Source organism: Nymphalis io, chromosome 26 (assembly GCF_905147045.1).
Source record: "Nymphalis io chromosome 26, ilAglIoxx1.1, whole genome shotgun sequence".
NCBI lineage: Eukaryota > Metazoa > Arthropoda > Insecta > Lepidoptera > Nymphalidae > Nymphalis > Nymphalis io.
This window is the reverse complement of record NC_065913.1, coordinates 4,027,160-4,053,111: the sequence shown is the minus strand read 5'-3', so window position 1 is coordinate 4,053,111 and position 25,952 is coordinate 4,027,160. Positions and strand designations below refer to the sequence as shown.

At 35.3% G+C, this 25,952-nt stretch overlaps 1 protein-coding gene across 3 annotated transcripts in view; it reads right to left on the bottom strand.

Annotated features, from left to right (window-relative positions):
• The window catches only part of LOC126778596 (sperm surface protein Sp17), a 179,317-nt gene extending 167,819 nt beyond the window's left edge, over positions 1 to 11,498 (bottom strand). For all 3 annotated transcript variants that reach the window (XR_007670159.1, XM_050502280.1, XM_050502281.1), the window contains exon 1: positions 11,406 to 11,498. The gene's annotated coding sequence lies outside the window, so the exon portion shown is untranslated. The remainder of the gene's footprint in view (positions 1 to 11,405) is intronic.
• Positions 11,499 to 25,952: the final 14,454 nt, after the last annotated feature.

Sequence of the window (25,952 nt, the reverse complement as noted above, 5' to 3'; positions counted from 1 at the left end):
TTAAGATCTGGGGCGGTGCTACGAAAACAAATTATCAGACATAAAAAATTAAATTGCTCAAAATAAAATTATAAAAATGATTTTTAACTATTCGTTTTAACACCTACACATAAACTTTATGAAAGAAAGAACAATTATAACAATCAAACAATTATATATTTATAATACATGTACTAATATTAAAAAAAAACTTAAAGAAAGCTATACATAATGATATCCTTTAAAAAATTGAAAGAATCAACTACTTGCACCATACGTCGCCGTCGTGCGAGTCTTCTAGTTTTGCCCAAAACTAAAACTAATTACGGCAAAAAAGTATAAATTTTGAAGGTTTACAATTGTACAATAAGATACCCTCACTTATAAAAAATGTAAACTCACTTACCTATTTTAAAATAAAACTAGCTAATTATATTTTGACAATACAATGAGTTAGGTTGGGTAAAAACTGTTATTTAATTCCCAATATAAGGATATACATATGTATAAACATGAATAATCATCGAAAACTTTTTCATTATTATTTAACTTAACCTTAATTAACAAAAGCCGAGATGGCCTAGTGGTTAGAACGCGTGAATCTTAACCGATGATAGTGGGTTCAAGCCCGGGTGAGCACCACCGAATTTTCATGTGCTTAATTTCTGTTTATAATTCATCTCGTGCTTGACGGTAATGGAAAACATCGTGAGGAAACCTGCATGTGTCTAATTTCACTGATATTCCACCGACCGGCATTTCCCGAATCTCGAATTCAGTTGTACACATTATGTAGCCTCTGTTCTTAAGTAAGTGACTGTAATGTGTCTTATTGAGATAAATGCCATTAAACCTAGTTACATTATTTTTCTTCACAACTAACGCTACGCAATTCAAAATCTAATCAAATAGAACAAAGAACTCGATGTAAACGTGTCTTCACACGTGTCACATGTCACGGCGTCCGGTCTCCCACAATGCGGGAAAAACCACGCCAACTGAGGTTATTTTGTTCAGAATTTTTATAGTTTTCATGCTAATTATTAATGATTAGCGAAAACCTTTTTGAATAATTTCGAATGTATATTTAGATTACATTTATCTGGTGGTAGGATGTTAAACATCCGCCTGGCTTGTTACCACCGTACGCATAGTGAAAAACTCGTGAAGTGGCTTGCAGCCGCGTTTCGAGGTCAGCCAGCGTACAGCCAGTGCCCGAGCGAGTATTGCCGCGATGGGTGTTGGTCCAATAGAGACGGTTGTTGAACCAATGCCGGGGGAAACTGTATTGACCTGCCGGACAGGGAGACCCGAAGAAACGGCTGTTCCGCTGGCCACCCGTGGCATAGTACAGGGGCCCGAGCGTGCCTAACCAGCTCGCGAGGCTGCCCCACCAGGCCACGCATAATCTCGGGGTGGACCGTCGTGCCGGTTGTTGACCGGGAGGTGGGGTCCCGGCGGCCACTTCCGGGGGGGTTCGGGGGCCCTTCCGTCCGGCGGGTCAGTGTATTTTTCCTTTGACAACCACTAGGGGAAACACGCCTCCACACTTTGCCCATCCCTATCGTGGCAATACGTCGCTCGCTTCACGTCTCTTTTCCATTCTTTTTTTCTCAAATGGTAGCGCAACAAAACAGAAATAACGGTCGTACAGCGGTGCACATCCCCACCATACCCTCGCTGTTTGAGGTCGAGTTCTCTAACATCCGTAGACTCCACGCTAACCTCAACGCTGTCCACCACCATCTCGAGACAGCACGGCTAGCAATGTTGTTTCTCACGGAGACACAAATACTCCGTCCTGCCGATACCAGCTACCTTAATTATCCCGGCTACACGCTTGAAGAATCCTTCAAAGCGAAAGCCGGAGTATGCTTGTTCGTCAGGACGGATGTTTGCTGTCACCGACTGCGCTGCTTGGAGGACCCCTCCTTCTCCATGTTGGTGGTACGTGTGGACCTGGTTCGTCAGAGCCGAGTCTACGTGTGCCTCTACAGATCCCACAATTTTGACTTGGAGACAAGCCGATTATTTGACCATCTTAGTCGGGTAGCAGATGCTGCGCAAGAGCAATTTCCTAACGCGGAATTGGTGTTTTGGGGGGATTTTAATGCTCACCACGAATCCTGGTTGAAATCCCTCAAAACTGACCATGCTGGAAGGACTGCTCATGCTTTTGCTCTCACACATGACTTGACCCAACTGGTTGATCAGCCCACCAGGATCCCAGATATTGATGGGCAACCTTCTCTACTGGACCTTCTGCTGACTTCTCACCCGGTGGAATATCAGGTTGTGGTTCAGGCTCCTCTTGGCTCTTCGGATCACAGCCTTATATCTACCAGAGTGCCACAGGCCAAGCTGCCGCCACTAGCGGTATGCAAACGTCGCGTTTGGCACTATAAGTCAGCAGATTGGGACGATATGCGCGATTATTATGCGTCGGTCCCTTGGAAGGAACGTTGCTTCAGTGGGAATGACCCGACAGCTAGTGCCGCTGCTGTTGATGACGAGATCATGTTGGGAATGGAATACTACATTCCTAGATCCTCAGATCTCGTCAGTAGGGGTACGCGTAACCGTTGGTTCACTCGTGAATGTACCGATGCAGTATCATCTAAGCAGGCGGCATATCGCAAGTGGATCAACGGCTGCATTAGCGGGGCATCTAACATTGACTGACTGAAAGCAAACTACAATAAAAATTCCAAGTCCTGTAGAAAGGCATACATGAGAGCGGATTGTATTGCGGAGCGGAGCATTGTACAGATTGGTCATGACCTTGTTTCGCATCCTAGGGGCTTCCGTAGCTTCTGGCATCTGACCAAGTCTGTGCAAAGCAATTTCTGCCAACCTTCGCTGCTACCGCTCAGAAATCCGGACGGATCGCTAGCTCACAGTCCGCAAGAGCAAGCTGATCTCCTGGCTAAACTCTTTGCCGACAATTCCGTCATCGATGATTGTAGTGCGCTGCCACCTACAATACCTTCATGTGGCCATACGATGCCTGACATTAAAATCAGGCAACGTGATGTGCGTGCGGAGCTGTAATCACTTGATGTACGGAAAGCTAGCGGTCCCGATTGAATACCAGCCATAGTGCTGAAGAAGTGCGCAGCGGAGCTGTCTCCTGTGTTAACTCGCCTGTTCCAACTTTCTCTCTCTTCGGAATGTGTGCCGGAGGCTTGGAGAAGAGCTAATGTGCAAGCGGTGCCCAAAAAAGGGGATCGGTCTGACCCGGCAAATTATCGGCCAATAGCTATCACCTCAGTACTTTGTAAGGTGATGGAACGGATTTTAAACAACCAACTGATCCATTACCTAGAAGATCACTGTTTAATTAATGATCGTCAATACGGGTTTCGACCAAAACGGTCCACAGGTGATCTTCTAGCGTACGTAACACACCTCTGGGGTGAAGCTATCGACAAGCATGGAGAATCGTTGGCTGTCAGCCTCGATATCTCCAAGGCTTTCGACAGGGTCTGGCACAGAAGTCTTCTCTCCAAGCTACCGGCATATGGTCTGCCTGCTCAGCTATGCACCTGGATTTCCAGCTTCCTACACAAGCGTAGCCTTCGTGTTTTAGTAGATGGTTGCGCTTCACAATTCTATGTAGTGAATGCTGGGGTCCCCCAGGGATCTGTGCTATCTCCCACACTCTTTCTTTTGCATATCAATGATATGCTCTCCCTTGGGAACATACATTGCTATGCAGATGATAGTACAGTGCATGGTGGATACCATGGACGCGCAGTGGCTGGGCGGGTGGAAACTGAGGAGAGGCGGAAGAATCTTGTCATTGAACTCGATAGGACGTTAGAGCTCATCGCCAAATGGGGCTCTGATAATCTTGTTGAGTTTAATGCCAAGAAAACACAGGTATGCGCTCTCACGGCGAAAAAGTCAACATTTTCCCCTCTTCCCTCCCTCTGTGGTACTCCGCTGGTGATGCAAAGCAAAATCGCCATGCTGGGGATTGACGTTCGCTGCGACCTTAGTCCAAGGGATTACATCGAGGCTGTTATAAAAACAGCTTCACGGAAACTCGGAGTTCTGAACAAGTCGCAACAGTTGTTGCGGCGTTTTTTCACGCCACAACAACTGTGCCTGCTGTACAAAACACAGGTACGGTCTTGCGTCGAATATTGCTCGCACCTTTGGGATGGCTCCGCTAAGTACCTACTGGAGGCCTTGGACCGGTTGCAGCGACGTGCCGTACGCATTATTGGCGACGTAAAGGTCACAAACACCCTTGAACCTTTACAATTGCGTCGTGAGATAGCAGCACTGAGCGCTTTCTATCGACTGTATCACGGCGAGTGCTCTGAGGAATTATTGTCTCTAATTCCTGCTTCCCCCTTCGTTCTTAAGTCCACGCGAGCTGGTTCTCGATGTCACCGCCTAACTGTGACATCAATTCCATCGCGAACAAAGAAATTTGGCAACTCCTTTCTTTGTCGCACTTCCAAAAAATGGAATTCCTTACCAGCTCACGTGTTCCCCTCCTCTTACAACCCGGGTTCCTTCAAACGAGGCGTGAAGAGGCATCTTGCGGGCCGGCAAGGCGAAGGCGGCTAGTGCAGAACGTTTTTCCCGTCTGTACTGGCCGTCGTCGCGTTTGGACTCTACTACCACTTACCATCAGGTGGAGTAGAGTCATTTGCCCTCCCGGCGAATATAAAAAAAAAAAAAAATAAAAAAAAATTGGGACTTTCGTCCTTTTAATATTGATAGTATTATTTTTTACTACTGCTATATAACCGCATTAAACCAGTTTCAACCAGATTTGTAATATCATTTCCAGAATTTTAGTTGTTTTCTTGTGATGTAGAATTTACGAGAAATATATAAGAAAAAAAAATATAACTTATAATGTAATATGTAATGTTTTAGGAAGCAATTCACCTGTATCTCGCATATGTGGAATTTTGAATGAGCACAGTGCTGTTTTAGACCCTTTTGGAGACTCATCAAACAAGTTTCACAAAAAAATATTGTCAAAATTGTCAGCTAACTAATTTATTTTGTTTATATTTGTATTTTATTATTTTACTATTATTGTTAATTCTTGTCATTTTTAACCTTGATTTACTAACAATTAATTATTTATAAGTTTGTCATCTCCAACTTTATCTTTGCAAGTGGTATTCACCTTAATAGGTAATGCATTTAGTTTTAAGTTGTATTAAAATTGTATACCTTTGTACGTGTTGATGTATTTACCACTGGTGAATCTTAAATAAATAAAATAAAATAAAAATAACTTCCATATGTTTTATTTTTAAAATAGTTTTTTCAAAATGATCAAAACTTTAACTGATATTATAAAGTTTCCTTAGACATACAGAAAAAAGCGAAACAAAAAAAAACATCTGTATGAACATAAAAAACCAAATATTTATGTAAATTGAATACAATTTTATGTATAAATTCAAATATAGAAAATATAAAATAAAATCAAGGTAATATTATATATTATATTTATACAATTTATATATAGATCATAAGCAATATGGCGTCGAGATATAAGCGGAGTTAATGAACACAAGGCGATGCAGTATTAGGTTAGAGATTACTCTCAATTAAAATATTAATAGTCTGTTGATTCACCAACAATTAAGTAAGATATGCTGTTATGAATCATGTAACGTCTTCATGCTGACATAATATAAGGTTAAAATACCATTTTAAATTATTTATATATATTGATTTGATGTCAGAACTAAAGTCACCGACATCGCGCTTAGAATTAGCTTGCTGAAGTGGAGGTGGGCTGGTCATGTCTCCAGGCGCATTGATGGCCGATGGAGCCGACACGTGTTGGAGTGGAGACCACGCTTAGGCAAACGTAGTGTAGGACGCCCTGTGACAAGATGGGCCGACGATTTAAAAAAGGTGGCAGGTTCGGGATGGATGCGGACTGCCCAAGATCTGGATGGTTGGCGTTCTATGGGGGAGGCTTTCGTCCAGCAGTGGACGGCAAAAGGCTGAAAAAAAAAAATTGATTTTTTGACGGTATGTTCTGTATTCAATCTGGGCAGGTACCACTTCCTCAAGCCCATTAAAGGAAATCGTCGACATGGATCCAAGCTCCGTGCCCTGAGATCATTTAAGTATCTAATGCTCGTGTCGTGATGCTCGTGTTCCATTTGTGGCTTGACAGAGCTCTTGAAGAAAAAGAGTGATCCTACTCCACAATCTTCACTAGTAAATATGACACCTCAAGGTCAAATGTTAACAAATACGAGCCACTTTTTCAGGGAAGCTGCATTTGAATGTAAAATGAACAAAAACAACCTCAAACCCTTGCTTCAAAAAACAATGCGAAATCTTGTAGCAAAACCAACTTTGTCAGAATGGAATTCAATTTGTGACGAAAATTCTTGTAAAACATATCATCAAGTCTATATGAATTAAGGATTTAGAATACATAATATTATTATACATAAAGATAACTAAACTGCAGTTAGGCCTGGAACATGAAATGTATTTCAGATAAGATTAATTGTCGCGGCCATCGATACAAGGATGATAGATGGGTTTTTATGAAACTATTATTGGACGTATAGAGGATAATTTTATCTCATGTTATATAATGGTTAACAGAGTGGAAGGTATTAAGTGGTTGGTGACGCATTAATTGTTGTGTGTCTTTTGGTGAACTTGGCACAACTGATAATCTGCCTTACAAAAAAAATTAAAAACATTCGGCATAGAATACCAGCTTCCTTCGTCAGCACAGATTTGCAACAAAAAAAAAACAGTGAGCAACGACTAAGAAAATTCAGAGTGATTTTTTTTATCCAATTTCATTTATATAATTAGTTGTACGCCACAATTTTATGAAACTAAAAATTTCTTGAAAGTAAAGAAAATATATTGTGTAATATTTGGCATTATAGATAATTAACCATAGCTCTTGATTTCCAACATTTTAGACGATAAAAAAGGCTAGTTATTATATATGTATATATAATAGTATTAGAACTTAATACATTTAAGTCTGTACCAATTGATAACATTGCAGTGCTTATTAAATTTGTAATATCGAAGCTGTCGATTCGATCTCCAAGTTTCTGAATTGCAAACTTGGGCAGCACTTGAGACTTAATATGAAAATCCATATAATATTTATGTATGCAGCAGTTTATAGTTTGCCGTTTATTATAATATTATCGGCCTATTAGAACTGCTTTATATATCCCAAAGCCGGATATTTCATCATTTAATGAGTAGAATCCAATTGGATAATTTATCCATCAAATTTAATGCATTTGTAATTCGACTAAGATATAAAACCTTCTCCTTAAAAGGGAGAGGAGACCTTAGTCCAGCAGTGGGACATTAACAGGTTGTTACTAATTACTATAACATTATATCTAAATTATAAACTACAGCAATGTTATTCTATCTGCCTTCCTATCTCATTCTTGAAATGTCCAAATGCTTTTATTAGTGATGCGTATATCCTTCGAATGTTTTAATTATTATAATTAATTTTGCATATCACTTTCTGACATTTGGAGATCGTTTTCTGCTGAGAGTTTCAAGCTTGTTAATCCATCACACTAGATTTCCATTTCCTATAATACCTAGGTCCTAATCATTGCAAAAGCCTCAATATTACAACATAAAAATAAATTTAATTACAAATTCATAATCTGGTACAAACATGTCCCATTTTTCTGACAAGTTTATTTTCGCAAACATGGCGACATAGTTCGACGTTTCGGAAACAATAAATGTCTGTATATCGCGTGATATCCACCAATAAATCCGTGGCAAAGTTTCGCTTTAACCTTCATTGTGTATTGATCAGGTTGACAATTGTTTTTCAATTTTGATTAAACCTATTATGTACAGCGAAGATTCAGATTTTCTTGGATAACGAGAACGCAAACAGATTGACAATTTGATGGATTTGCCGATGACCGAGATTCTGACATTGACAGTTAATAGTCTCTGATATATGTCTCGTGTGCTTAAACCCTTTTTCAAATCAAACTGTTGAGTGTGTAGGTATATTACAGAATGTCTCTAGGTTTTACTCATTTTTTTAATCATATATTAATCTAAAACGACATGACACAAATAACTTTTAGCATGACTGTCATTTTTATCTTTAAGCTAATTACTGGCTCTAAAATTTCTTGACAAATTTTTATTTAATTAAAAATATATTGACAAATAATTGAATTAAAAAATTATATTTTGATATTTATTTATTTGATTTGTATGTACAGACATTTTTATAATACACAAAATAAAAAAATGCAATATAATAAAAATTATAATGACAATAAATTATAATAAAAATTATATTGCATTTTTTATGATCGTAGATATAAATAGGTGTTACAAACATAAAAATAAGCGCCACAATCCAGCATACTAGAGCATAGAAATATTTATACAATGGTCTCAAATCCCAATATAATTAAATTACAAACAAAAGTCAACATATTATTACAAAAACAAATAAACTTTTATATATTTACCCATATATCAGACAGTGAGGGGTAATTTATTATATATATATAAAAATGTACATGGAAGACGTACTTTTGCTATAATGACGGTTACAACGAATATATGTCATGACAAGGCGATCACGTTGTCTGCTGTCTCTCGGGTACAATTCGTATTTATTAATTTAAGAATATAAAAAAAACCTATCGATTTTATGTAAGGCTTAAATTTTATTATATTACATTCAACAAATTCTCAAAGTAAAACCTTTGCGGATTAAGTGCTTCTCGATCTTTTATAGAGCACCTTAAGATTTTTTGAAAATTTAAAAAAAACGTAATTCGAATTATGAAAATCTAAATTTTAATAAACTAACAGTAGCAAAATTTAAGAATATGAAAATATATGTTTGATTAAGATTTTCGTGTCACTTGTTTACTATCTTAGATTTCTCAGGACACGATATTTTTATACAGATTAATAACAGCCTGCTTATAAAAAGGAATTTATTAATATATCTATAAATCGAAAAGTATATAGATTAATACACACAATTAGTCGCATGGCTTGGGATCGCGGGACGTCTCCTATCTTGTATTCTAGAATTTTCAAGTCGAGACTCAATTGACTTGCTTGTAAAAATTGTGTTATGGTTATTTATATACAAAAAAAAATCATAATAAGTTTTATTAGCTCGCTTTTTTATTTCTCTATTCTGTCACTGAGGCTGTAAAAACCAATACGGGTTTTTTACTTCGAGTGTGAATAAAACTGCGCGACCTGTTTCGGCGGTCCAACACAAAAAAAATTGCATACACCTAAACCAGATTTGGAAATACGGAACACCAAACTAAAACCAACAAACTTTATATATATATATACATATTTGTATATATAGAAGCATTATTTAAGCCAGTTATATTTTTCAAATTGCCAAATTAGAAACTGCCACCGGTTTGGATTTAAATTTAGGAATTACAGAATTACAACATACCATTTGCTTGATAATTTGTTAAAATAAATGATAAAAACTGTTGAAAAAACGGTTATCTTTTTGATATACAAAACCAGTAAAAAGTAATTTACCAATAATTAATAATTTTCTTTATATTTAGAAAAGTCTCGAAGTCACGAGACTGGGATGTCGAGATTTCCCAGACCCTATTAGTCACTTAACCGTTTAATTATAAAGTTGTATATAAACAAAAAACGATCAATGTTCTGTATCTTCTAATTGATAAGACAAAGGAGGTTAACAAGCGCCATTAAATAAAACCTCATAATTAACTTTACAAATTAAATAGGGAACATTCCATTGTATTTTTAATTACATTATTTATTGTCCTTATTTATACTTCAACCTGTCTCCTCGTCGGGTGTGCTCAAACAAGACGTCTGTTTAGTAATTAAATGGCAATTTGGATCACAGGATTGTCTCCGAATTGGCAATGATAATTAACAGGCTTTGTACACTCGTATGGTTTTATTTGAGCATTTTTTTATACTCACGAACGTTTTATATCAGTTAGTTAATTAATGGGATATTCTATTTTATTATTATTATAATTATCAAAAAAGAGCCAACGATATAAGAGGTATTTATTATAGAACAAAAGTATATGAACAACACAGATGCACTTTCTATAATATTTGGACCCAGAGCTTCAGGAACGACAGCCTCATAAGATAGCAACTAAACCAACGACGCAATCAGTTTATTATACAAAAATTATGTCTCACTCTAGACTTGTGGTTATAATATTCCTGTATATTATTATGAAGACGATTCGTTTCATAAAAATAATATAGTAATCCACATTTTACTATGATTCAAAAATATTGTGAGTATTTATCAATTACACTCCTACCTCACCTGGTTGGCAATTTATTGGCACTATCTATTAACTGGAAGATTTACTAAATTTTCAATTATATATAAAAATAATTTTATAAAAGTACTTGTTAATAAGGTAACAGCCTTTAAATATCTTACTTATGGGCTATGCCTCCCATCCTTTTAAGGAAAAGTTTTGGAGCTTATTCAACCGCACTCCTCCAATGCGGGTTGGTTGATATTCACCTGACTCATGCAGGTTTTTTCACGATGACATTACTTCATCCGTGCGCATTACAGACTTGAAAATTCAGTGGTGCTTACCTGGGTTTGAACCCGCAATCATCGGTTAAAAATCACAATCTCACCACTGGGCTATCTCGTCTCCTGCCATATATGAACATTACAATAATCTGATAACTATATTCAAACCTAAGTACAAAAATTATTCAAACTGTAAATGTGTTTTTTGTAAGGGGGAAAATTATTTTTATTTTTTAGAAGTTTTGCGAGAAAAATTACTCAGTGTATTTTGTGTTACAGGTAATATAAAAACTACATGGTAACTTTACATTAATATAATTCTTTAAAATGACGATTCATAAGTGCTTGTTATGCCTATTTGAATAAAGTATATTTTGATTTGATTTAAAAACAAACCTGTTTTCGATCTTTGTACATAAGATTTATTAGTATTAAAAATATCAACTCAATTTGTTATTATAACTGGCTTAAAATTTTAAGCCGATATATAATAAAGATAAATTTACGTAAATGCTTATAATAAAATTATTATAAAATATTACTTCTAGTCTGTCCACTATTTTAAAAATATTAAACAACTCTTATAAGATGATAAAATAAACAATAGTACTCTGAACAAAATTTATGAATCCCGTACTGTACATAACATAATTATGCATTCCTAGTTATCAAGTAATTAGTTCAACGAACTTACCATATGTAATTATTATTATATATTAATAATTTTCTAAAATAAAACCGACATATATACCCATTTAATCGTAAATACAGCAACTTAATTCCCTCGCATAGTGATTTAAAAACATTCCTTACATACAACATTAAAATAGATTAAAGCATTTAAAATAATACTTACAACAATTTAATAATAATCCAATTTGATACACAATACACAGCGCGGTAAATTATATTGATTTTACAAAACACGTCCGCTTTCCACGGAGGACTTGAGCAAACTGAGACAGGATCGCTCAGGAGGGCAGGACCCTTCATCGAGAGGTTACTAGAAATTCTTAAATCACGCAATTCTCTGGAATTGTATTTGGAGAATAATTTAAGGGTTTTTTTTATTAATTGATCTGTTTATTACTGCTTTTTATTATTTTATCGTTTTGTATGTATGTATGCAAGTTCAGTATAGAATCGATTATAAAGAATATTTTCGAATTGACTTCAGAATAGCTTCGCCATAGTTCCTTGTTAATTTTATTATTAAAACAAAAAACATCAAGGCTTTTTGAAATTGGTGTTTATTTGTTTTTGAAATAATATATATATATATATAGTATGGCGGGCCGGTTAGCGTGGTTGTTAGATACTTGCCTTTCACACCGAAGGTTGTGGGTTCTGGTTTCCATAGCACAAGCTCTGCTTAGTTTGGGATCAGATGGCCGTGTGTGAATAATATCCCAGGATATTTATAACATATAACAACATATATATATAAGCTATGATTGTAATTGTTATGATTTTATGACATGACACAAATGGTATGACAAATAGTATACAAATTATAGTACCTTACTTGATATATATGTTTGTGTAAGAATATTTTCAAAAATTCCATTGGCGTGGAATTTAAAGAATTTCAACCCTTAAGTCTACATACCATATTAGAAATTTAGCTTTATAGTTTCATATCTAGATATTTATATTTGTCACGATATTTATCATAAAGGCTTTATTTAAAGCTGTCAGCGTCAAAAGCGCAATGGCTTAGTGGCCGTGTAGCGATGTAAAAATCGCAAGTTCGATCCTGATTCCTTGGACTATTGTCGTACCCGCTCCAAACGCAAGCTGTTCTCTGAATTGGAGGAGTAAATAAAACTATCAGTAATTCCTTTGAAAATGGTATTAATAATAATTGAACATTGGGGGTCGTCGCAAGAGATGCCAGCGTGATCAACAGATGCCGAGTGACCTTCCTTTCTGTAATAGTTAAGATACCTTTTTGAGGAGATGGCTAAGAACGTATTCCACCACGCTTAGTATATACAATACAGAATTTCAATAAAATTAGACACATGTAATCTTCCTCCCGATGTTTTCCTCCGGCCCTGCAAGAGGTGAATTTTAAACAAAAATTAAGAACATGAAAATTCAGTGATGCTCACGCGGGGCTTGAACCCATAATTATCGGTTAAGAAATTTCATAACCACTGAGCCGTCTTGGCTCTTGCACGTCAAGATTTGACGTAAGATTTATGTATTGTAATCACTGAGCCATCTCCACACATACATTAAATAGATAAGTTTTGAACTTCATACAAAAACAAAACACGAAATATGTCACCATTCATATTCATAAACGTATCTAAAATCCAACCGAGCCTCACGTCTAATACGAATGCCAGTCTTCGGTGTCAAGGGTTGCGGGCTCGAAGTTCGTGAGAAAAATTTTAAACGAATCGTGCAAAATGTGTATGTCATCTCTTTAAACTTCTGGCTAAATTTTCAACAAGCTCGCGGTTTTAGGGCTCGTTATAGGGCTTTGCCCTTGTTGGTCGATCGTGTTATATATGCTGTAACGCTTCTCAAATTTATATCAACTGTTTTATCTAATAAAATATAAAATTGGACTGTTAGATCCTGAGTTTAATGCGTTTAAATCAACAAACTCGTCAGGGTTTTATATATGGGGCACATGGAACATAATATCTTAATTCCCAAGTTTGGTGCATTGACAAACAGTAAAGGATGGTTAATTTACAATGCCAATGTCTAGCGGTGCTAACCACTTACCACCAGGTGGCCCGTTTGAAAGCCTACCTACTAAATACCATAAAAAAATGTTTTAGTTTATAGATAAAATGATTAATTTTTAATGCAACAAATGCAGTTACACGTGGTCCCTTTTACAAGAGGGGCTCCAGCAAGACAAACGATTATTTTATTTTAAGCATTTTGCTTTAGACCTTTTTTCAATGATAAACTGCAACAAAAAGTGTCATGAAGGTAAGTGAATTCGGCTCACGTAACTTAAGCTTTTTTTTAGGAACAACGAGGTATATTATCATATGATCCAATACGCTCAAGTTTTTCTGTCACTACCACAGTCACTATATTGTGATAGTGTCATGTGTAAACTATAAAATTTATGATTATAATTGAAATTTCAGTTTTTATTTGTACTAAATAAAACTTTTAGGTTTCTAATGGCAACTAGCTCTTCTCAAGACTACTCGTCCATCGCTCGGTTTACATTTGTTTTTATAATATGCAAAGAGTTTTAGTATTTGCATTGGGGCCGAAAAAACTAGTAACGAAGATTCGTTGTTCATATTTCCAACATACAACGAATACATACAGTAACAGTCTGTTAATGTCCCACTGCTGGGCTAAGGCCTCCTCTCACTTTTGAGGAGAAGGTTTGGAGCTTATTCCACCTAGCTGCTTCAATGCGGATTGGTAGAATACACATGTGGCATAATTGCAATGATATTAGGCACATGCAGGTTTCCTCACTATGTTTTCCTTCACCGTCAAACACGAGATGAATTATAAACACAAATTAGGTACATGAAAAGTCAGTGGTGCTTGCGCGGGTTTCAACCCACGATCATCGGTTAAGATTCACGCGTTCTCACCACTAGGCCATCTTGGTGTTCATACATACAGCGAATGTATTCTATTATGAAATCCAAAACATAGACTCTTACGAGCTCTTTTGAATCATCAGTCCATTAATCAACTATATTTAAACATACTAACGGTTCGTGATGTAAACTCGACCAAGAATATGTGTCGTATGCTTTTTATTTTGTTTGTTTATATTATTTAAAAAAAATGTTTATATATTATTTATTTATCTTCTTTAATTATAAATTCTCTTAATAACAATCATTTTTGATTTTTCACATCTGGACGTCACTTGAGGGCAACATATTATCCAGTGAAAGCGTCACGGTAGCATTTGCAAGCGATCCCGTGGCGCTCCTTGTTAAGACGGAAAAGGTACCGCTGGTTTCTTAGTGGGTAGAATATCTGACGAGTTGGTGGTTCCTATCCAGATGAGCTTGCGCAAAGCTCTACCACCAGTGCACTTGGTGCTCTCGACACCGGCGAGCTCCACCCGTTACGCGTTACGCCTTAAAGGCCGTTAATCTTTGTCATCGATGATTTAAACGGCTTTATAATTTATACAAAATTTATATTTATTGTTATTTCATCAAAGAGCATTTAATGAAATTCTTGTCGATTACGGTACAGTGGACATTCGGAACTGTAGAAAGCGCTTTACAATACAAAAGCTTTTGTAAAATTTTCTGTTGAATAATAACAACTTGAAATTGACATAAAATATCTTTTGAGATATAATATATATATATATATATATATATATATTATATATATATTATATATATATATATACAAAATAATAGGTAGGTATTATAAAACAGAGTCGGTCCCCCGCCGCGTCTGTCTGTCTTTTTTATGTTATAGGTAAAATAGGCAAATGTTGTTAAATGGTCACAATCGCCCATAAACACTGGCGATGTAAACAATATTAACCATATCGCCAATGCGCCACCAACCTTGGGAACGAAGATGTTGTGTCCCTTGTGTCTATAGTTACACTGGCTCACTTACTCATCAAACCGGAATGCAACACTTAGCAATAAGTGTTGCTGTTTAGCGGTAGAACATCAGATGTGTGGACGGTACCTACCCAGACAGGCGTGCACAACATACATACATTACATAAATAATATAAATACAGTACATTACCACAGAATTATTAAAGCAATGCTATTTCAGTTTTTATAAAACGATATATAAAGTATAATTATGAAATATTTTATAAGCTTTATCAAATATCTCTTCTTAAAAATATGATGCAAACTGCTTTAAAAATGCATATCAGCTGCCTCTCTTAATTATATTTAATGAAATTCTTAAATTCACCGTAATTCATAGGTCATGAAATAAAAAAAATAAGTTTAAGATCTGTATAATACTTATAGCGAGTCTATATTTGTAGTCTTCACAAACTGCTTAGTTCTTCTACTGCTACTGCTTAGTATCTTTGTATCAGTTAAGAGTTTTTTTTTTTTGACCAGACTCATCAACATTTTTGGGTTGCATGTTTTTGTATTAATTTTTTTGATCTTCATCTTACTTTGCTTGTCATTAAGAACTCTGATCATTAGGCCAACTCCCATACTTACATATGTATATATTAACATGGAATATGTTTTTATAATTATCTCTATCCACTTTGTTGTAACTCCCTTATAGATGGCGCTGATCAACGAATTGTATATTATACAACCCATCGCTATTAAAATTGACATATATGTATGCCCAGGCAGAACAACGTCTGTCTGGTTTTGCTTATACAATATAAGACCATATTCAGCCGTGAGTGATTCGCTATATTTTTTTTTAGACAATAGGAAGGTGGACGAGCATATGGGCCACCTGATGGTAAGTGGTCACCAACGCCCTTAGACATTGGCATTCTAAGAAATGTTAACCATCGCTTACATAGCCAATGCACCACCGACCTTTGGAACTAAGATTTTATATCCCTTGTGCCTGTAATTACACTGGCTCATTCACCCTTCAAACTGGAACACAACAATATTAAGTACTGCTGTTTTGCGGTAGAATATCTGATGAGTGAGAGGTGTATATCAAGTGTATGAAACAGTCATGTTTAATTCAAATTAAAAGAGGATGAAACTTATAGAATAGATTGTCCTGACAAACTCACAGCCAGCTGAGCACACTGAGTCTAGAAAGCATTTGGAACATAGACTTATCTTATAGTATAAGCATCAGTTAAGAGAGGTTTTTGGAAATTTCAAGTTTTTGGGTGGAAGCTTATACAAAGAAATCGGAACGAACAAGTGCTACTAATATTATAAACGCAAAGTTTGTTGAGTTGGATGAATTTTTGTTACTCTTTCAAGTGAAAACTGCTGAACGGATTTGAATTAAATTTTGGAATAAAGATAGCTTATAAACTTAACACACAGACTGCCTAACACCTGCCTCCCGTGCGAGCGTAGCCGCGGGCGGAAGCTAGTAAAATAGATTTCCAAATAGGAAGTTAATATGTATTTTGTTGAGTAAGTAATACTGTCCGGACTGAGTCATAATACAATGACTCCATTAAAAACAGATTCTTCTTAAATAAGGTGATTCAGATCACGAAGAGGAAAAATGGTAGCAATCTTTCTTTTTAATTATTATTAAATATACTTTAAAAAAAAGTGAACAAAACAAATGCTAGCAAACCTTCGTATGATATTAAAACAAGTGGTACTAAGTAATATTTATTGAAATTTTGAAATATAATAACATTTCAAAAATAGAGCAATAATAAATCTGTTTTAAAATAATTAAATTACGCTTGTATTTGATCAAAATTAATTTAATCATAAATAAATGAAAAGCAAATTTAATCATAATACAATATCAATACAGACTATTCAAATGAGACTTAACAATATAATTGTATTAAAATGTATAAATTAATTTCATATCATAAAACGGTTATATTATATAAATCAACAATTATTATCGATACAAATGTATATATGTAAACCGAGATGGCCCAGTGGTAAGAACGTGTAAATCTTAAACGATGATCGTGTGTTCAAACCCGGGCAAGCACCACTGAATTTTCATGTGCTTAATTTGTGATTATAATTCATCTCGTGCTTTACGGTGAAGGAAAACATCGTGAGGAAACCGTGTATAATTTCACTGAAATTCTGCCACATGTGTATTCCACCAACCCGCACTGGAGCAGCGTGGTGAAATAAGCTCCAAACCTTCTCCAAAAAAGGGAGAGGAAGCCTTTAGCCCAGCAGTGGGACATTCACAGGCTGTTACGGACAGTAGGATATATGATATATAATTATCATTGTAAACAGGCAGGTTTTTGACAATCAACAAGTAAACTGAATACTTCAACATTATGTAAAGATTTTGAATTGGAATTCAACCAACGATAAGAAAATCTCGTGTTTTAGAAATTTTTATTATTTAATTGAAGAGATTAAAACGATTGAAAAAATAATTAAGCATATGAGAATTCATTGGTTTGAACCCACAATTTCTCGTTCTCTTGGCCTATGTAATATATACATTAAATATATATTAATATAATAAATCTTAAGACTTAGTTGGTCTTAACGCGATAATCTCTATAACCAGTCAGATTTGAAAAATTCTTAATACATTTGATTGCCTAATTCTCGAGCGTTAAGGGTTAAGTTAACGTTTGAGGGTATAATAGTTCATAGGTGCGACATTTAGGGCTAGTGAACCCATTCACATTCAGCTCTAATCCGCTTGTAACCGATTAAAACTAGTTATAACTAATATAAAGCAGCTTCTACGGGAACGTATCGTGATTAAGCCAACATAAATAACATGATAGAAAATGACACGAAAGGCCGTCGTAAAACATTTTAAAATTCGAATAATAAATTATAAAGGCAGCAATAACAACCATGTTCACACTTTATGTATATATAAAATTCACTGAAAAGTATACGTACATATATATTTGAATATATAATTACAGTTAAATGTTTATAAATACTGTTAGATGGTTACAAATTGTCTATTTGGCTCTCTGTTGTGTACCTAGTCCGATTTCGATAAAACTCGTCGTGGACGGCTTATTTTTACAATTGTCGTAATACATTTTTTTTTAATTAAATAAATTGTATGACAATTAGGTTGTATCCATGTGTTATGTAATTTTTTAATCTTTGTTTTGTACAATAAAGTATATTTTATATATTTATCTATCTCTATATCTTATTCCAGGAGATGTTCTTTGGAGCTCATAGTGTCAAGTTTCATTCGTAATAGCAGTTCTGACGTTTTCAATATCCGAATTCATTTAATCCAAACCATTCTTCGTATAAATTTTGAGTAGTCAAAAGAAGAACCGCTGAGCTACTCAGAAGTTACTATTGTACGTTCTGAAATAGTTCCTTATATGCTTACATAATTAATTTGCATGTTTTTTCACTCATATTTGCCATTTTTGTTGTTAACACTAAAGCTCGATACATTAAAACTAAATTCAAAATACAAACGAAGTCGCGAGACGCAGCTGGTCTTTGTCAATATAAAACGTCTGACGATAAAAACTTACGACGCGGTGTTCCGTCATGGCCGCTACGATTCGCGTTTCATTGTTTTCAATAGTTTACAAAATTACAAAGATTTCCTACAATTACGTCGAAAATAAAAAGTTTTAGTTTTTGTAGAATAGTATGTACCTACAACTCAATAATATTTTGTTTCTCTAATGTAATAAATATTTTGGTAAATAAAAGAAATGTAGAAGTAAATAAATATCCTACTAGGCTAATACCCCTCTCCCTTTTGAAGAGAAGGTTTGGATAAGGGATGCATTCTGGTAATGTCAGTGCCGTGCATTGATGCATTCTAGTAATGTGGTGCCGTCAGATGTCTTACGTTTTCCATAATAATCAGTAATGGTTTGAATAAAATGGAACAACAAATAACTTCTTTTCGTTACTGTGTATGCAACACGTCCGTTCACTACGGCATCTGATGAAATGCAGAAATCCGTCTAGGTATCATCCACTCATCATATATTCAATCACTCATCAATACTTTGTATTATTGTGTATTTTAATAATACTTTGTAGTATGTTCCGGCTTGAAGGGTGAGTGAGCCAGTGTAACTACAGGCACATTGGCGTTTTAAGGGATGGTCAATCAACTTACCATCAGATGTTACATTTGCCAATCTGTTAACATACATAAAATTAAATATATATTCGTAGACATGCTTGTGTTACTGAATTGACGCATTACATAAATTTGTTATTGGTAATTTTTTTAATATTTTTTAAAATACGAATAAACGCCGCGTTTGTCTGCGATAATACGATCGTATGTTTTAATCTCTGACTCGACTCAAATAAAATTATTAACGCTATATATGAGAATTCTCTGCTTCATATTGCTCTGTATTTTAATTAAGATATAGGATCTGTTATGTAGTTTACTGCGAATGGAAATTAATATAATAATCGTATACGTAATAGCGTATTCTTGAAATATCTTTTAATAATGTACATAGTTCTCTACTTATTAAATATTGTTTATACATATTTATTATACACTAGTATCCGCCCATGGATTTGTCCGCGTGTGTCAAATATGTCCTATATCCTTTTTTGTATCTGACCCAAATTTTCATGATGATCGGTTGAGTAATAATGTCCTTCAGACCTATTTCGGCCACGGCGGCCAATCTCAAGAGAGATTAGCCAACTACACAGGAGATATTATAGTGTACAAGTGTTTGCGTAACACTCAGCTGCACTCTCTATTCCTTAACTCTCATAATCCGATGGGACGACAATCCAACACGACCGGAAAGAGTTCAGACGCAGAACCAACAGCTTTACGTGCTTTCGGAGGCACGAGAGTGTACACACTTACAGCTTCTAGACTCCGGGCTGCATATATATGTACAATCAAAAATAATCCAGCTTTATTATTTAGCTTATCCAGCTTTATTAATTAGTCGTCCATTTTATAATGCGTAAATTAATTAAAACAAGAATCCTTATCACATACCTGACTTCCATTCTGAACTTAATCGACAACCTCGTTGACCTGAAAATTTTTCGCCAAGCTAATCTCGAGAACTAACCAACAGCACACGAGATATCATGGTGTGCACACAACCACTACACTATCACTCACTTCCTTCATAAGTATTCCTTCACAAATCTACGCGAGCTGGCTCTGTACTGTACTGGCCGTCGTCGCGTTTGGACTCTACTACCAATTACCATCAGGTAAAATATAAAAAAAAAACATCTCTCACATCTGAATGTGACTCAAGATATATTTCCTGACAGTTTCTATTATACAGATTGTACAAAATCATAATGCAAGCGTTAAAATAAAACCAGACAAACAAAATTTCTAATCCTGAAATGTTAAATAAATATAAAGAAACACCAAAGACACGGACACGTCGGTGGAGATCAGAAAGAAATAATTAATAATAATATCCTGGGACATTTATCACACACGACCATCTGATCCCAGATTAAGCTTGTACAGAGCTTGTACTATGGAAACCAGACAACTGATATAGCGCCAGCCAGTTCGCCAGCCGGTTCGCGTGGTTTGTGGATACTTGCCTTTCACGCCGAAGTTTGTGAGTTCGAATCCCACCCAGGACAGATATTTGTGTGCATGAACATGTCTGTTTGTCCTGAGTCTGGGTGTAATTATCTGTATAAGTATGTATTTACAAAAGAAAAATAGTATATGCACAATCTTAATTTGGGATCAGATATCTGGCCGTGTGTGAAAAATGTCCCAGTATATTATTATTATAATATATAATTATTTACTTAAATAAACTATGTTTTATTAATTTTACTCCATATTTATACCATAAATATCTTTAAATATACATACATTATTTTAATTAATTTTAATGTTTCACATCCACAGGCCGTCTCATGGGAGACCTTTTTTTTAATACTATTTGTGTATATAATTTGTGATTATAATTCATCTCGTGCTTTACGGTGAAGGAAAACATCGTGAGGAAACCTGCATGTGTCTAATTTCACTGAAGTTCTGCCACATGTGAATTCTACCAACCCGCATTGGAGCAGCGTGGTGGAATAAGCTCCAAACCTTCTCCTCAAAAAAGAGGAGAGGAGGCCTTTAGCCCAGCAGTGGGACATTCACAGGCTGTTACGGTATTTGTGTATGAATCATGATATATTGCGTTGGTTATTTATAAATAAATACATAAAGAAATGCTGCATCTCTATTGTAAAGAAACGAATGTTTCATTGGAAAGAAATTTAAAGCATTGCATTCAAATGCTGCAAGTATTTCAATCGATTTTACTGCGACAGAGTGTCAGTATAGAAATTAGATGTCTGTGTTAAAAAATTAATAAATAATAAATAAATACTTTATTAGAGAGATTACATGAAAATTTCCTTTTCATTATAATTAATAACAAAACCTAAGAGACGTTATCTTGCCTTTGTAATATATTAAAATTAATATCAAATGCTAAGCTGTAAAAAGAGCTGAGATGGCCCAGTGAAGAACGCGCGAATCTTAACCGATGATCGTGGGTTCAAACCCGGGCAAGCATCACTGAATTTTCATGTGCTTAATTTGAGATTATAATTCATCTCGTGCTTTACGGACTACTACGGGCAACTAGTTTCGGAGATTATCTGCCACAACCAAACTTATAAGCTTTACTTCTTGATAATATAGAAGACTAGTGTTTGCCCGTGGTTTTACCTACAAATTAGGTAAGGGAGATATGGGAGGGGTTCAAGGTTCAAGCTTGCTTCGTAGCTAATTTCATCAAAATCAGTTCAATGTTCTAGTCGTGAAAACTTTTACAAACAGGCAGTTACTTTCACTTTTTTAATATAGATATGGATAATACTACATTAATTTGAAATGAAATTTGTTCGAAAAACGAACATTAATTTAAACGAAGCAACACGGTATTTGTAATCTATAAAAAATTCGTTTGATATTTACGAATTTCGAATATTTCCTACATTCGAAATTCTAAATTCAAATTCCAAATTCATACATTTTTAAATTATCGATTACAAAAGGAACTGAGCAGTACCGACGTAGACAAATCGACTTAATTTTTTTTTTTAAATATCTTTCTCCATTGATTCTACGCTGAAAAGGCTGGAAGCGTATTCGCACTTTGGCGACGTGATGTCTGCCGAGTATACAGCGTACTTAGAATATAGAGAAACTATTTTTACAACAGAAAAATTTCCATTTAATTTTATTTACTTTTCTTGTCTTAATACCTTAAGGTAGTCTTGTTATTCATTGTGAAATTACGCTTCATCTTGGCGCATTATATCATAAGAAATAGTCTATGGTGGCAAATATAGTTGTACATACATACATTTTTTTTTTTTTTTATAGAATAGGAAGGCGGACGAGCATATGGGCCACCTGATGGTAAGTGGTCACCAACGCTCTTAGACATTAGCATTGTAAGAAATGTCAACCATCGCTTACATATCCAATGCGCCACCAACCTTGGGAACCAAGATTTTATGTCCCTTGTGCCTGTAATTACACTGGCTCACTCACCCTTCAAACTGGAACACAACAATATCAAGCATTGCTGTTTTGCGGTAGAATATCTGATGAGTGGGTGGTACCTACCCAGACGAGCTTGCACAAAGCCCTACCACCACCTACATACTGTATATAACAGTAGTTTTATAGTAAATAATAAGTATGAATAAATTATTTGTATATCGTATAAGTATCCTTTCACATAGTTTGCTAAAATCATTTCAAAGGATGCCCGGAGCTCCGAGCTTATAAATACTCCAGACAGAAGATTTCATAGAAAAATATTGGTAGCGCTACCACAAAGCAAAATATCGTAAGACAATAAGTATCGATATTTTTTAGTTGTTTTACTTTTAAAGTTGTGTTTACTGTGGATTTAAGTCTTCCTTGTTACGGAGAATGAATGAGTAATTGAAAATTCGAATACAAAATGATTTATAAAATTTCTGTAATGTCCGGTAGATTGTGATTACTATTGCTTAATGTCAAACATGCATGTCAAATATTAACATTTTGGATTTTTTTTTTTCATATATATCGATATTGTTTGTTATAAGTAATTTTAATGTAAACGCCCGGTGAAGTCTAATTTAGAGTTCAGAGTCAGCGTAAGATTTGAGCGAGCGAGATGGCCTAGTGGTAAGAACGCGTGAATCTTAACCGATGATCGCGGGTTCAAACCCGGGCAAGCACCACTGAATTTTCACGTGCTTAATTTGTGTTTATAATTCATCTCGTACTTAACGGTGAAGGAAAACATCGTGAGGAAACCTGCATGTGTCTAATTTCATTGAAATTCTGCCACATGTGTATTCTACCAACCCGCATTGGAGCAGCGTGGTGGAATAAGCTCCAAATCTTCTCCTCAAAAGGGAGAGGAGGCCTTAGGCCAGCAGTGGGACATTAACAGGCTGTTACTGTACTGTTACTGTAAGATTTGTTATTGCAAATGCGTTAATGTGTGCGTCAGATCAGTACATGTTTACGCATCAATTCTCGTGAGTAAAAAAATATTTGAATGCCTAGGTAAGGCATTCAAATATTTTTTTGTTCACTGATCATTAGCTGACGATTTTAGGAAAATGGCGGGTGCTCAATGGATGCGACTAGCACCGGGAAAAATATAGGACCGGGAAAATTGGCGCGCCTGTGAGGAGGCCTTTGTCCAGCAGTGGATTAATGTGGACTGAATATGATAATGATGATCATTAAGTATATCGTAATTCTAATGCCACGTTTCTTTCTAATTTTTACTTAATCTAAATACAATTCATTGGTATTTTCATGTTTATTTAATAAGATAAAATGCCTATTTCGTTTTTGTAATTAAGCTAATTATTGTGACTTGACGAACTTTTAATATATATTGTAGCCTGTAAACCTACTGATGGGCGAAGCTTCCTCTCCTTTTATTGAGAAGATTTGAAGCTTTTTCCACTACGCTACTCCAATGCAGCTTGATGGATAAACATGTGATAAATTTCAGCTCGATTTATACAGTTTCCCGAGTTGAATTATTATTAATATAAATTAATCACATGCAAATTCGGTGGTCAAATTTGTACCTTCATTCAATTAAAATAACGTATTTTAACCGAGACCATCACCACTCTTAATTCTCAAATATAAAATTCTATGACAATACATATTATGTGTTCTCTACAATAATTACCCTGTATGGTAGCCTAGCAACCGTTGCTAAGCAACCTACGATCGTTCGAAGCAACCTATGAATTACCATCAACGCGAATTGTTGTACGTATTTACACTCGTACGAATGACTATATCACTGAATTTATAGATATTATGTATGCGATATTGTTTCCTATTGTTATACAATGAAGGTCTATTTTCGTTCTATCCATTATAGTTTTTGGAAGTAGTCCTGATTTCAGCTTGATTTATTTTACTTTTGTCACCTGACCTAAGTAACGTTTAAGGTTGAACTTGTAACATTCTAAGACTAGACCGAATCGTAGACTCGGAGAGAATAGAGAATGTAGACTGTAAACGAACTTTATCTAATTTTTATTTGCTTTATCTTAATCTTGCAAATTGTCATACGTCCTTTTGTTTTTGAATTCAATTTATTAAATTAAATTTCACATTTAAGTAACAAATTTTATGTCTCTTGTATGCTATCACAAGTTATATAATATTCTACCCGGTTCTTCTCGACTCAATAAATCAAACAACAATTGTGTATTCATCTCCCCTTTCTGATACAAAATAATTCCTAAATACCCTTCGTTATCCCTAAGGGTGAAAAATAAATAAATTAAAATAGATCACGTACGATTCCGTTCATTTCACAGAAGATAATCCTATTTTCTCTCCTATTTAGGACCGATACACTTAATTTTGAAACGTCATATGTTTCTACACGTCACACTTATAGATACGCTGTTTTACTTATGAACGTTACTTATTGGATGTTTAGTTAAACACTGATTTCTCTCTTTCTGTCATTATCGATTTGACATTAGAAAGAAGAAGACGCATTGTTTAACTAATCACCCGCTAAACAAAATTCATAGTAATATTTTTTAATATGATTTGTTTATTTATATGTTATATGTAGGCGGACGGGCAAATGGGCCACCTGATGGTAAGTGGTCACCAACGCCCATAGACATTGGCATTGTTAGAAATGTTAACCACTTACATCACCAATGTGCCACCAACCTTGGAAACGAAAATGTTATGTCCCTTGTGCCTATAGTTACACTGGCTCACACATCCTTCAAACCGAAATACAACAAAATTAAGTACTGCTGTTTTGCGGTAGAATATCTGATGAGTGGATGGTACCAACCCAGAGGGGCTTGTACAAAGCCCTATAAGATATGGTATGTTATCAAACAAAATAATTCTTTATTCAAGTAGGATTAAGGACACATTTGAATTGTCATGTTATATTGAAATATAAATGTAAAGATACCACTAGTTTTTTTTTTTCGGATTGTCTAGTACTGTTGGCCTTACTGGCCTCTACAGCGTCACCGGGCGGGATGGGCGAGTTGAACTCAGCCGGATGTTGGGAGCCACACTGGGCTCAAGAGAGACGGGCGTCCTAAGAGTGCCTCCTGTGAGGCCGGACCTCGGCTTAGGACTCCGTTGAAATCGGGAGGGACCACTAGTTTGGAATGTAGATTCTACCAAGAAGAACCGGCAAGAAAATCAGCAGTTACTATTTTTCATCGTTTTAATTACATTCAATCAAATCAAATTCAAATTATTTCCTGCTCGGAAATCAACAAATAAATAACGCTTTTTTATCATTTAT